General features: G+C 36.3%; 1 protein-coding gene across 2 annotated transcripts in view; it reads left to right on the top strand.

Moving 5' to 3' along the window:
* CMSS1 (cms1 ribosomal small subunit homolog) overlaps positions 1–13,647 on the top strand; it is a 396,523-nt gene that overhangs the window by 206,991 nt on the left and 175,885 nt on the right. The window contains exon 1 of one of the 2 annotated variants that reach the window (XM_079704182.1): positions 4,241–4,292. The exons of the other annotated variant lie outside the window; for it this stretch is intronic. The gene's annotated coding sequence lies outside the window, so the exon portion shown is untranslated. Of the gene's footprint in view, positions 1–4,240; positions 4,293–13,647 lie in introns of those variants that run through there. 2 annotated transcript variants of the gene reach the window in all.

Raw genomic sequence — 13,647 nt, 5'->3', positions numbered from 1 at the left:
AAGAGAGGCTGCCTCCAATTCCACTGCCCCTATTGAGATAACCTTAGGAACTAACCCGAGCTAATCTCTTCCTCAGCCCTCATCTGTTCTTTGACTCTTACTTAAATTTTGTTTTTGTTGTCTTTGATTGTTACCTCTGTATACTCATTTCCCTAAATAATCTGTAAATTTCTTCAAGTTATGTACTTCCATTGAGAACATTCATTGGCATACTTCTTTCCTCCTTCCCCATAATCAACACTACTGCCCACAGATTGATCAATTTGAGTCCCTCCTTTCACCCCTTTTCAGGAGGTGATCATCTGTAATTTTCTGCTCTAAAGCCTCCTTTAAAAAAATATTTCTTCTACATAGTCATGGAATCCATCATTCAAATTCCAGACATTTTAGTTTTACCCTTTTAATTTTATATTATTAAAACTTAGCTTTGGAACGATGAGAATTCAGCTTGTTTATCTTATAACTTCTCTTCCCATAAGAAAATTCTAACTTGAGATTCACTCAGCCCTTAGCATAGTAACTCCTAGAATTTGCTCCTTAAGTGAAGAAATCAAAGCTAAGAGCAAATGTTCCTGACTCTGTTTTGAATCAGATAACCAAATTAATAATTGCAGCATGTCAGCCAAAGTAAGCAAGCATTCTTGATAGGTAGAACCATGATGCATCGTCTTGAGCTGTTTGATTACTAAACCACTGCAAGCTCTTGAAATTGAGCTATCTTTTTTTTTTTTAATTTATTTTTTTAGCTGCATCGGTTCTTAGTTGTGGCACATGGGATCTTTCGTTGCGGTGCATGGGCTCTTCGTTGCAGTGAGTGGGCTTCTCTCTAGTTGTGGCACACAGGCTCATTAGTTGTGGTGCGTAAGCTTAGTTGCCCCGTGACATGTGGGATCTTAGTTTCCTGACCAGGGATCGAACCAACATCCCCTGCATTGCAAGACGGATTCTTAACCACTGGACCACCAGGGAAGTCCCAAAATTGAGCTATGTCTAATGTGCATTGCGAGAAACAAACCAAAAAACAAATTTGTTTTTAAAGTATTTTTGTCTGCTCTTGTTTTATGTACCCTTTGTCCAGAACCTGAGTATATTCATCTTCATAACTTTTTCAGTATTTACTGGCTTTCTTAGCGCCTTAGCTAGTATTTTTCATATGAGGTTTTTACCATCTATGACCTATAATTTTCCCTGACTCGCTATGTTTCTTATGTCCTTGACATTCATTAGGCTACTGTCAGCTCTCTGTAATGGAAAGAAAAGAAGAAATCACCTATTGTTTTCTGCTCTAAAGGCTTTATTACTTTTCCTATTTTTCTCTTCATGACCATGAGTGTCAATAAGTTGAGTCTCTCAGATTTAGCCTTTTCATCTTTTGCTTACAGAGATCAAAATGTCTTATTGCCTGAAATTTTCGTTTGACTAGAAGACCATGTAGAGCAGAGTGCCGTGTCCACAAAAAAGTTTTTGCTGTGTTCACTGATCCATTTTGTATGAAATATCAAATTCTGAAAATTCATGCTTATATGTCTCCCACCATAAAAAGATGGTGCAATGAGACAAACCAAATTATGAAGGATGCAAAAGTCCAGTCAGGAGAAACTGATAAGAGATCCACTATACAATGCGGAAAGGAGTTAGGGACAAAATATATTCTCATTTGGGTGGCTGAGGCACAGTGAGGCCTAGAATTGGCCCAGAATGTATACAGATTTTGCTCTAGTTACAAGGCCAACCTCCAAAGTGCTTTAAATCAGACAAGTGCTTCACTGAGGGAAGCTAGAGTGTTGTACAGGCATAACGGACCTTGTTGCTTTGACTGCCACTGTTATGACTTGTAATATAGGGCTGACAGGAATCATTGGGATAGATGTATTAGTTGTCTGGTGGCAACAGGAAGTTGGCAAGAGGTAGCCACTGGGGGAATAGTGGCAGATATAGGTTGATATCTGTTGGTGAGCAGATTCTCATGGCCTCCCACCTACTGGTTATTACATACCATGGGTTTATTGGTTTTATAAGTACTTAGGTTCTGATTTTCTTGCAATTTGGAAAACTGAGGCCTCCTTGGGACTTAAGGGTTAGAGTTGATTTTCCTAGCACAGCCTTGCCATGGGACCTATATACAGGGCATTGCCCTTCTCATCTAAGTTAGCATAATATTTTCCACCTTCCTAATCTTTGTACTAACATAATTACAATAAATTGCTGCTGCTCTTGGAGATAATCTCTCTTCTCACATCTGGGTTTAAGTCTTTCAGTAAAGCTACTTAAGCAGTGGGGAGGAAAGAGCTTTTCCATAAAGTTAAGGTCTTTCCTGATAAAGGTAACTACTCCACCCCTCTTTCCCAGTTAGATCCCTTGCCAGCAATAGCATAGACTTGAGCTAGTGCCAAATGTTTTAATACCGCAAGGACTCACTTGATAAAGTCTGTGCATGGCAAAGGAAAAAACAGTCAAAGTTCCCAAACTAAAAATTTTCCAAGACTTCCATATGAGATGCAGTTAGGGCACTCTTCATCTAATTGTTACTGTGTGTTTGCTGTAGTCACTGGTACCCTGCAATTCTCATTCTCCAGCTCTTCTAGAGATTATAAATTATAGGAAGTGCTAGCCATGTCAAAATGGATACTCTAGCTACAGAGAATTTGGTCTTTAACAAAAAGGCAAAGACAGGGGAAAACTGTGGGATTAATACTGTGATCATTTCAAATAATTACCAAGTAATTATTGGTCTATTAGTCAGCAGCATTCAGTGTATTACTTCATTGTTACGTTAATATTTTGCATGTGTTTGTTGGCTTTGTTTCCCTTATTGTTAAAACTCTAGATAGGAAAAGCATTATTGTCTTGCTCTGGCCCTTATATTTTGCATGAAGAACAAGCATAGCACAGAAAGTGCCAACACGAAATAGTTGTTGGATAACTGACTAGATGAAGCAAAATGATTTCATAGATCCCTGGGTATAGGAGAGATTAATTAATGATCAGTACTTACAAAATACTCAGACAATTCAGAAACCTGGAACACCTACCTATAAATACAAGAAAGAGATCTTTTTCTTTGTTTGACTGACAGTGATTTCCAGATCTCATAGATAATAGTTTTAGCCTCAACATCCACCAAACCTTTACCATAGTTGCTAATGAATAATAAAGTTGACTGGTTTATGGTAGACTCAAAAGAAAAATAAAAGATGTGTGGCCGTTAAATATTAGAATGTCCCTGAATGGGAATTCATATTGAGTGCAGGTGACTGAATGTAGCAAGGCCTGTTTCAATTTGACCCCTCAAGATTTTGCCTCCTGTTTGAAGAAATTAATGGATTTGAACCAAACCTGCAATATTACTTAAAAATATAAGATTTATCTTCATTTTATTTTCCTGTTGTCCTGAAACAAAATAATGGCTAATATAAATTCCGACATAATTTCTCTGAGGAAGTTTGAGATCACAGTAGTGGTAATAATAATGATAGCATTAAAAGCAGGAACAAGATTGCCTGCCCCTGTTAGCAGTGTGAGTAATCAAAGGCATTAATGGACCGTGAAAACTGGAGAGCTGGGGTGACCATGGGTCAGAGCTAACATACATAGGCAAGCACGGTATAGGGGAAACTTTCATCACCTCCACTACACTGAGCCTTTTCTCTTGATAGAGCAAGCTCTTAATTTCCCCTGGTTGTTAATCTGGCACCTTTCATGAACATCAGTGTTCACTTTGGGAAAAAAAAAAGCAAACAGCCAAAACATCTAAGTGTTAAGGGGGAAGGAAAATCAACAGAGGAAATTACAGTAGCACTTGATACAGTGGCACCTTTTTCTTGAGTCATATGAGGTGAAATTGTTTGAAAGTTTGCAGCTTTGGCAGTCTCTCTTTAAGACAGTAACCAGAGGTCTTGGGAGAGAAAGTAACATGCATGTATGGCCACAGTTTAGCCATGGCCTTTATAGGCATATGTGTCCACATTTTCAAAACTGGCCTCTTAAAATATATATGAGAGTCAAGTGATTTGAAAGTAGATACCACTTCCGTTCTTCATTGCTTTTGCTCCCTGTTTGCCATTTCCTTTCTAACATTAATTACCATTTCTGAAGAAATTGGTGTTTCCTGACCTGGTATAGTTTGTTTGTTTTGGATAGTCCATCAGTTTAAGATACCTGCCATGTCTTTTGAAATCTAGTCTACTGAGGGTTGAATATTAATACTAAGTTCTCACTTTCTTCTAACACTCTTGTTTTTAGGTAAGTCATCTGATTGGAGTGACATTTCATTTGATGGAGTTTTCCATTTGGTAAAGTATTACTACTATTTTTATCAAATGATATAAACTTTGGTTTTTGTGATTTCTCAGTGTGTATTTTCCCGCAACATTGACCTCCAGAGTATGCTCTGTCTTGAAGACAAAAAATATGAGAGAGAGAGAGCCAGAGCCAAAGAGAGACAGAGAGAGAGAGGGAGAGAGAGAGAAGGTCTAGGAAACAAGGGAAACAGCATATAAATAAATATATTTCTCTGTACAAAAAAAAAGAAAAACTATTGAAAGAAACCTACCTCTTTATAGCTATTTCCATCAATTTTGCTTATTAGAACTTCAGGAGGTAGAAGAGTTTTCTTTGGTTTTTCTTTTGTTTTGTTTTCAATTTATGAATTTTATTTTATTATTTTCTATACAACAGGTTCTTATTAGTTATCTGTTTCATACATATTAGTGTGTATATGTCAATCCCAAACTCCCAATTCATCCCACCACCACCCACCCCACCACTTCCTCCGCTTGGTGTCCATACGTTTGTTCTCTGCATCTGTGTCTCTATTTCTGCCCTGCAAACCGGTTCATCTGTACCGTTTTTCTAGGTTCCACATATATGCGTTAATATACAATATTTGTTTTTCTCTTTCTGACGTACTTCACTCTATATGACAGTCTCTAGATCCATCCACATCTCTACAAATGACCCAATTTCATTCCTTTTTATGGCTGAGTAATATGCCATTCCATATATGTACCACATCTTCTTTATCCATTCATCTGTCAGTGGGCATTTAGGTTGCTTCCATGCCCTGGCTATTGTAAATAGTGCTGCAATGAACATTAGAGTGCATGTGTCTTTTTATATTATGGTTTTCTCTGGGTATATGGCCAGTAGTGGGATTGCTGGGTCATATGGTAATTCTATTTTTAGTTTTTTAAGGAACCTCCATACTGTTCTCCATAGTGGTTGTATCAATTTACATTCCCACCAACAGTGCAAGAGGGTTCCCTTTCCCCACACCCTCTCCAGCATTTATTGTTTGTAGACTTTCTGATGATGCCCATTCTAACTGGTGTTAGATGATATTGCATTGTAGTTTTGATTTGCATTTCTCTAATAATTAGTGATGTTGAGCAGCTTCTCATGTGCTTCTTGGCCATCTGTATGTCTTCTTTGGAGAAATGTCTATTTAGGTCTTCTGCCTATTTTTTGATTGGGTTGTTTGTTTTTTTAATATTGAGCTGCATGAGCTGTTTATATATTTTGGAGATTAATCCTTTGTCCGTTAATTCGTTTGCAAATATTTTCTCCCATTCTGAGTGTTGTCTTTTCATCTTGTTTGTAGTTTCCTTTGCTTTGCAAAAGGTTTTACGTTTCATTAGGTTCCATTTGTTTATTTATGTTTTTATTTCCATTTCTATAGGAGGTGGGTCAAAAAGGATCTTGCTGTGGTTTATGTCATAGAGCATTCTGCCTATGTTTTCCTCTAAGAGTTTTATAGTATCTGGCCTTACATTTAGGTCTCTAATCCATTTTGAGTTTATTTTTGTGTATGGTGTTACGGAGTATTCTAATTTCATTCTTTTACATGTAGCTGTCCAGTTTTCCCAGCATCACTTATTGAAGAGACTGTCTCTTCTCCATTGTATATCCTTACCTCCTTTTTCATAGATTAGTTGACCATAGGTGCGTGGGTTTGTCTCTGGGCTTTCTATACTGTTCCATTGATCTATATTTCTGTTTTTGTGCCAGTACCTTATTGTCTTGATTACTGTAGCTTTATAGTATAGTCTGAAGTCAGAGACTCTGATTCCTCTATCTCCGTTTTTTACCCTCAAGACCACTTTGGCTATTCGGGGTCTTCTGTGTCTCCATACAAATTTTAAGATTTTTTATTCTAGTTCTGTAAAAAAATGCCACTGGTAATTTCATAGGGATTGCATTGAATCTGTAGATTGCTTTGGGTCGTATAGTCATTTTCACAATATTGATTCTTCCAATCCAAGAACATGGTATATCTCTCCATCTGTTTGTGTCATCTTTGATTTCTTTCATCAGTGTCTTATACTTTTCTGCATACAGGTCTTTTGTCTCCCTAGGTAGGTTTATTTCTAGGTATTTTATTCTTTTTGTTGCAGTGGTATAAATGGGAGTGTTTCCTTCATTTCTCTCTCAGATTTTTCATCATTAGTGTATAGGAATGCAGGAGATTTCTGTGCATTAATTTTGTATCCCGCAACTTTACCAAATTCATTGATTAGCTCTAGTAGTTTTCTGGTGGCATCTTTAGGATTCTCTATGTATAGTATCATGTCATCTGCAAACAGTAATAGTTTTACTTCTTCTTCTCCAATTTGTATTCCTTTTATTTCTTTTTCTTCTCTGACTGCCGTGGCTAGGACTTCCAAAACTATGTTAAGTAATAGTGGTGAGAGTGGACATCCTTGTCTTGCTCCTGATCTTAGAGGAAATGCTTTCAGTTTTTCACCATTGAGAATGATGTTTGCTGTGGGTTTGTCATATATGGCCTTTATTATGTTGAGGTAGGTTAGGTTCCCTCTATGACCACTTTCTGGAGAGTTTTTATCATAAGTGGGTGTTGAATTTTGTCAAAAGCTTTTTCTGAATCTATTGAGATGATCATATGGCTTTTATTCTTCGATTTGTTAATATGGTGTATCACATTGATTGATTTGCATATATTGAAGAATCCTTGCATCCCTGGGATAAATCCCACTGATCATGGTATAAGATCCTTTTAATGTGTTGTTGGATTCTGTTTGCTAGTATTTTGTTGAGGATTTTTGCATCCATATTCATCATTGATATTGGTCGGTAATTTTTGTTTTTTGTAGTATCTCTGTCTTGTTTTGGTATCAGGGTGATAGTGGCCTCATAGAATGAGTTTTCGAGTGTTCCTTCCTTTGCAATTTTTTGGAAGAGTTTGAGAAGGTGGGTGTTAGCTCTTCTCTAAATGTTTGATAGAATTAACCTGTGAAGCCATCTGGTCCTGGACTTTTGTTTGTTGGAAGACTTTTAATCACAGTTTCAATTTCATTACTTGTGATTGGTCTGTTCATATTTTCTCTTTCTGCCTGGTTTAGTCTTGGAAGGTTATACCTTTCGAAGAATTTGTCTGTTTCTTCCAGGTTGTCCATTTTATTGGCATAGAGTTGCTTGTAGTAGTCTCCTAGGATGCTCTGTATTTCTGCGGTGTCCGTTGCACCTTCTCCTTTTTCATTTCTAATTTTATTAATTTGAGTCCTCTCCCTCTTTTTCTTGATGAGTCTGGCTAAAGGTTTATCAATCTTGTTTATCATCTCAAAGAACCAGCTTTTAGCTTTATTGACCTTTGCTATTGTTTTCTTTGTTTCTATTTCATTTATTTCTGCTCTGATCTTTATGATTTCTTTCCTTCTACTAACTTCGGGTTTTGTTTTTCTTCTTTCTCTAGTGCCTTTAGGTTTAAAGTTAGATTGTTTATTTGAGATTTTTCTTGTTTCTTGAGGTAGACTTGTATTGCTATAAACTTCCCTCTTAGAACTGCTTTTGCTGCATCCCATAGGTTTTGGATCATCGTGTTTTCATTGTCATTTGTCTCTAGGTATTTTTTTATTTCCTCTTTGGTTTCTTCAGTGATCTCTTGGTTATTTAGTAACGTATTGTTTAGCCTCCATGTGTTTGTATTTTTATACGTTTTTTCCCTGTAATTGATTTCTAATATCATAGTGTTGTGGTAATTGATTTCTAATATCATAGTGTTGTGGTCAGAAAAGATGCTTGATATGATTTCAATTTTCTTAAATTTACTGAGGCTTGATCTGTGACCCAATATGTGATCTATCCTGGAGAATGTTCTGTGAGCACTTGAGAAGAAAGTGTAATCTGCTGTTTTTGGATGGAATGTCCTATAAATATCAATTAAATCTATCTGGTCTATTGTGTCATTTAAAGCTTGTGTTTCCTTATTAATTTTCTGTCTGGATGATCTGTCCATTGGTGTTAAGTGAAGTGTTAAAGTCCCCCACTATTATTGTGTTACTGTCAATTTCCTCTTTTATAGCTGTTAGCAGTTGCCTTATGTATTGAGGTGCTCCTATGTTGGGTTCATATATATTTATAATTGTTATATCTTCTTCTTGGATTGATCCCTTGATCATTATGTAGTGTCCTTCCTTGTCTCTTGTAACATTCTTTATTTTAAAGTCTATTTTATCTGATATGAGTATCTCTACTCCAGCTTTCTTTCGTTTTCCATTTGCGCGGAGTATCTTTTTCCATCCCCTCACTTTCAGTCTGTATGTGTCCTTAGGTCTGAAGTGCGTCTCTTCTAGACAGCATATATATGGGTCTTGTTTTTCCATCCATTCAGCAAGCCTGTGTCTTTTGGTTGGAGCATTTAGTCCATTCACGTTTATGGTAATTATTGGTATATATGTTCCTATTACTATTTTCTTAATTTGGATGGGTTTGTTTTTGTAGGTCCTTCTCTTGTGTTTCTGTCTTAGAGAAGTTCCTTTAGCATTTGTTGTAGAGCTGGTTTGTTGGTGCTGTATTCGCTTAGCTTTTGCTTGTCTGTAAAGCTTTTGATTTCTCCATCGAATCTGAATGAGATCCTTGCTGGGTAGAGTAATCTTGGTTGTAGGTTCTTCCCTTTCATCATTTTAAATAAATCGTGCCACTCCCTTCTGGCTTGTAGAGTTTCTGTTGAGAAGTTAGCTGTTAACCTTATGGGAGTTCCCTTGTATGTTATTTGTCATTTTCCCCTTGTTGCTTTCAATAATTTTTCTTTGTCTTTAATTTTTGTCAATTTGATTACTATGTGTCTCGGCATGTTTCACCTTGGGTTTATCCTGCCTGGGACTCTCTGCGCTTTCTGGACTTGGGTGGCTATTTCCTTTCCCATGTTAAGAAGTTTTCAACTATAATCTCTTCAAATATTTTCTCGGGTCCTTTCTCTCTCTCTCTTCTCCTTCAGGGACCCCTATAATGCAAATGTTGTTGCATTTAATGTTGTCCCAGAGGTCTCTTAGGCTGTCTTCATTTCTTTTCATTCTTTTGTCTTTATTCTGTTCTGCAGCAGTGAATTCCACCATTCTGTCTTCCAGGTCACTTATCCGTTCTTCTGCCTCAGTTATTCTGCTATTGATTCCTTCTAGTGTATTTTTCATTTCAGTTATTGTATTCTTCATCTCTGTTTGTTTTTTCTTTAGTTCTTCTAGGTGTTTGTTCTTTAATTCTTCTAGGTCTTTGTTAAACATTTCTTGCATCTTCTCAATCTTTGCCTCCATTCGTTTAACGAGGTCCTAGATCATCTTCACTATTATTATTCTGAATTCTTTTTCTGGAAGGTTGCCTATCTCCACTTCATTTAGTTGTTTTTCTGAGGTTTTATCTTGTTCCTTCATCTGGTACGTAGTCCTCTGCCTTTTCATTTTGTCTGTGTTTCTGTGAATGTGGTTTTCCTTCCACAGGCTGCAGAATTGTAGTTCTTCTTGCTTCTTCTGTCTGCCCTCTGGTAGGGAAGAGTTATTATACTTAGTTGTATTTAGAAAGGATTGGGCTTACTTCAAAAACTCCAACCAAGTTTAGAGCAGTGGCTTCCTGATGTATTTGGTGAAAATCTGACATTCTTCAAAATGTTGATCAACAATACATCTTGAGAAAAGAGTTCTGTATCATCAGAGAGCTTTTCTTTTGGATCAGTGTTTTAAGTCTTCAGAATTTGTTCATTTTAAAAGATAGTTTTTAAGTAGAAGAAACAAAATATATAAATTTAGAAGTATAAAACCAGGAGTCTGTGGCACAGATATGGTACCAGAGCTTATAGTCCATAATAATAGAAGATTGAAGCCTCCAAAAGTGAGCATAATGATAAGGACAAAGGGGCACGTCATAATATCAAATGACTTCTCCTTGATGTTCTGGATCTTTTCACTCATAAGATGGATGTCTGTATTTGGTACATCTTCTGCAAAGGTAGGTGGGTCATGAATCCTAGCAGTTCTTTTTCCCTTGGGGGAAGGTTTTTCTTTCTGTAGAGCTAGGTACATGTTGATCTATTGAATAACAAACAACGAAAGCCTAAAAACCCCATTCCCAGCATTATGACTTTCCCAGTGCTTCTCGACTGTGAATTTTTTATATGTTTTCTTCTAAAGATTAACATGATAAAAAGATAGAACTTTAAATACCCGGAGAATCAGTTGGGTGCCATATTCCTTTCACTCTACTGGTCTATTATTTCTTCCCTCTCCTCAGTTTTAATTTTTTAACCTTAATAACTGGTGATTAGTAGTTATAAATCCTTTAGAGACCATGGAACATTGGCATATAAGGATGACATTGACATTCTATTTTAAAAGTTTAGTGGTCAAAGCAAAGTTCCTTCTAGATCAGAAGGCTACCCCATCTCTACCCAGGATAGGTCTCACCCCACAGATCCCAGAACACATAGGGTGATGACCATTTATGCTCTGCAAAGCACCATGTTTTGGTTGAATGAATGGATGGATACATATATATTTACATTAGACTTTTTTTTTTTTTTTTTTTTTTTTTTTGTGGTACGCGGGCCTCTCACTGCTGTGGCCTATCCCGTTGCGGAGCACAGGCTCCGGACGGGCAGGCTCAGCAGCCATGGCTCACGGGCCCAGCCGCTCCACAGCATGTGGGATCTTCCCGGACCAGGGCACGAACCCCTGTCCCCTGCATCGGCAGGCGGACTCTCAACCACTGCGCCACCAGGGAAGCCCCTACATTAGACTTTTAAATGCAAGTTTGAATATTTTAATATTGGAGGTTTTTTTTTTTTTAATGAAGAGAACTTCCCATTTTAGTCACAGCTACCTTATGTGTGGTAACATATGATATTGTGTAGATGCTTTCTCATACAGAGATTCTGATTATTCCCATACCAATAATCATTCACCTAAACTAGATTTCTTTTGAAAACCTTTGTGAGCGGAATGGTAGATGGGGAGCAGGAATGAACAGGAACTCAAAGTATTCAAAAAACAATTAAAAAAAACCAAAATATTGGTTGATTCTATACTGAGTTGGATTTTTAACACCTTCATCTGTCTTCTATATTCCAAAAGGATAAAATATCCAAAAGTTCTTTCTGGTCCTTTTATTAGAAAGGAGATTGGTAGAATTACTCTCTTGTCAACCATACATAAGGTCTGCTAGATATGATTTTTGTAAAAATAAATTAATTTCAATGCTGTTTTCCCTTTTTCTTTCCTGAGAATCTCTAGTTTCTCATTAATGACATCAAAAGCCCAAAACTAAACAAAATATTCTTTGTACCTCCAAAGAAACTGGTCATCTAGAGAAAATTCCAGCATTCTAGTGTAGTATCTTGTAACTTTAGAGAAAATCAGAAGGCTTTAAAGGAATATGTCACTCAGTAATGGGTAGGAGCATCTGGAGGTAAGAATCCTTCCTAATACTGTGAAGACTGGGAGAAGTTCTGATGCTTAAGGAATAATTCAGATTCCCCACCCAATGCCAAATCTCATACACTCATTTCAGTTTCAGCTCAGCTAAACTGCCATCACAAAAGGCAGACACATGTGGCTGATATTTACAAAATGAGTTGCTATCAAGACTAAGACACCAGTGGTAAATTGATTTCTGTATCCACTAAGCATATTCTGACAGCAGTCCTATTTCAAGGTCAATAAATTTTATTAGATAAAGTATAGAAAATATTTAAAATTAAATTTAATAGAAAATGGAATGACCATATTCTTTTTGTTTCTTTTCTAAAATTAGTTCTTTCTAAACAGTTGAAAAAATATTTTTTAAATATTCTCAATCTCAAGTTCATTGCTTCTAGAAATCTCATGGTCCTTGAAACTGAATGCTGAGATTATTGAAGTAAAAATTGCTACAGCTATGACTGACATTACAGAAGAGAAATTGGCTCTTAAATGTCCTGTGCCTCAGTGTTCCCATCTATTTGCCTTGACTGGGCTGAAGCCCCATGAATTTAGGGACTGTCTGCTTTTGCTCATTTTGTACCTATGACCATTGTCATACTGCCAGGTACTCACGAAGTATCTGATAAATGAGGGAAGGTACCATAAATGTAAAATAATCTCAACCACATTGAGAGACCTTTAAATATATATATATATATATATATATATATATATATATATTATTTCAACTGGTTTAGATGAAAATTTTTTCTAAAATATTTCCATTTATTTGCCTTAAAAGAACATATGCTAACCATATTTAAACTTTTTGATGACTCAAGGTCATCATTCAGGTTACTTCTTTTCAGCATGTGTTTATTTAGCACCTCCTATGTGTGATGGTCCTCTCAGGCTCTTTTGGATACATAGGTCTTTTTACCACTGTACTATACAGCTTCTGATTGCTGTGTTTTGGGGCTACTGGACCAGCTTTTTATAGCTCTCTGATTTCCTGGCTGTGAAGACTGGCAGACTCCTGGGAGGGTACCTCTCTGAACCTTCTTCCCTAATGTGATACTTCTAATCTTCTGTGAGTGTGAAGCTAAAATAACCATTCATGCACATATGCATGTAAATTAAGAGCACACTAAGAGGCTCTTTAATATGTAAAGTCCATGAAATTTGTAGACTGTGGCTGTCCAAGGCTCCATTTTATCCTTTTACTTATTTCTTGAATCTCTTGAGTTGTTTTATGTGAAATGTTGCTCTAAATTTATGAAGCACACATTTCCTTTATTCCCTTTGTTAACAGTGCTTCTAGGAACAGATTCAGGTTTTACAGCACCTCGATCTTTGTTATCCAATGACCAAGTGAGAATTAGTTGTGTCTAAAACATTAATCTGAGTATCCTCATCTAATTATAGTCCACAGCTTCCTTATGAACCATTTCATATTTACCTGAGATTTGGTTTAATTTTAAGCTACAGTGGAGACCTTTAAATGAATTTGTATTCATTTTTCAGATTCACAGTTTGTGAGTGTGTATGTGTGTGTGTGTGTGTATTCTTAAAGACTTATAGGAGGAGAGACAAATTAGAGGCAGGGGATTAACAGATACAGACTACTGTATATAAAATAGATAAGCAACAAGGATATACTTTATAGCACAAGGAATTATAACTATTATCTTATAATAACTTATAATGGAGTATAATGTACAAAAATACTGAATTACTATGCCGTACACCTGAAATGAACATAATATTATAAATCAAATATACTTTAATTTTTAAAATAGCCTTCTATAGCAAGTTCATTTTGATATTCTCCTTTGTCAGAATGATGTGTCCTGAACATATCTATCATTAAAAAGCAGTATTTACAAAATATTAAAAAATTTTTAAGGCTCTGATTACCAGTTAAGCTGAAAATGAAGCAAGTGCAACTAAGAGAAGAAGAGAAGAA

Source organism: Hyperoodon ampullatus (assembly GCF_949752795.1).
Source record: "Hyperoodon ampullatus genome assembly, chromosome: 5".
In the NCBI taxonomy this organism is placed as follows: Eukaryota; Metazoa; Chordata; class Mammalia; order Artiodactyla; family Ziphiidae; genus Hyperoodon; species Hyperoodon ampullatus.
This window is presented reverse-complemented; position numbering and strand designations above follow the sequence as displayed.